The 1,378-nt window shown below is 39.1% G+C and overlaps 1 pseudogene; it reads right to left on the reverse strand.

Annotated features, from left to right (window-relative positions):
• Positions 1-601: 601 nt before the first annotated feature.
• Positions 602-1,149, reverse strand: LOC100760585 (annotated as a pseudogene).
• Positions 1,150-1,378: the final 229 nt, after the last annotated feature.

Genomic DNA, 1,378 nt, shown 5'->3' on the forward strand with positions numbered 1-1,378 from the left:
GTTTGTTTCTTCCAAACAGAAAAGAAGTACTATAAGAATAAACACCATCTCTGTGCTAAGTGTATTGGCTAATCAAATAGTATTTAGTACACAGCAACTACTAACATGTGCAAGTTGTACTCAACATATATTGTAAGTAAATACTTTTATTTCTGGAAGATGACTTCTCTAGTAGATTACACAGCCAGTTATATTTAAATTAATATTTGAGCTGGGCATGGTAATTCACATTTCTAATCCCAGCACTTGTCGGTGGGGAGTTAGGAGGATTATAAATTCAAGGCCATCCTCAGCTAAAAAATGAGTTCACAACCAGCCTGGGATATATGAGACTCTTGTCTTTAAAAACAGTGTATTTACATCTAAATATATATGTGCAGCCTGAGAAATAAACAAGAAGTTAAATTTCAGTGTAAAAAAATGATTCAAAATTACTTAACCAAATGTGAAAATAAATGCCCCCCAATTTTAAGAAACACTAAATGGATGAATAAAATGTGATATTTTTATAAGGTGGAATACCATGCAGTAACAAAGAGAAATGGAAGATGGCTACATACTATGACATAAATGAACCTTTTTTTTTTTTAAAGAAAAAACCTTTACAGTCCAGGTATTTTATTTCTTTTTGTACATTAGGCCATGAATTCATATGAGATGGGCTCCAGCAGCTCAGGCTCCTTCCTGTTAGTCCTCACAAAGTGTGCTCTCTGGGTGGCTGCAGGCTGGTGCTTCAGCTGAACCCAGGTGCCCTTCTCCTTGGCTTCCTTCTTCTTCTGGTCGTTTTCCTTCACCCGCTTCAGGAAGCTGTCTCTGCTTTTAGAGTGCTTGATGTGTTCGATCCGAACATTAATCCTATTGGCAAGAATCTTGCCCTTAACTTTCTTGTTTACAATGATGCCCACGGCATGCTGGGTGACATTGTAGACTCTTCCTGTTTGCCATGGTAACATTTATGGGGCATTCCTTTTTGAACAGTGCCCATTCCCTTGATGTCTACAATGTCACCCTTCTTGTAGATTCGCATGTACGTGGCCAAAGGAACAACTCCATGCTTCCTAAAGGGCCTAGAGAACATGTAGCGAGTGCCCCTCCTCTTGCCCTTTGTGTTCGTCATTTTGGCGAGTCACTGGAAGATGGCTGCCGCGGCCGGACATAAATGAACCTTTAAAAACTATTGTGAAGTAAAAGACACTAAGCACAAAAATGCCGCATACTGTATGATTCTATTTGTATTAAATGTTTCAGATAGATGAATAAATCTGTAGAGGCAGAAAATGGTTCAGCAGCTGCTTGGGGGCAGAGGTGAGGAAGAGAATTGACTGTAAATGGGCACAAGAGCCTTTATCAAATGAGGGTGTTATGAAAGTGGAATGTT

Source organism: Cricetulus griseus, chromosome 4, assembly GCF_003668045.3.
Source record: "Cricetulus griseus strain 17A/GY chromosome 4, alternate assembly CriGri-PICRH-1.0, whole genome shotgun sequence".
NCBI lineage: Eukaryota > Metazoa > Chordata > Mammalia > Rodentia > Cricetidae > Cricetulus > Cricetulus griseus.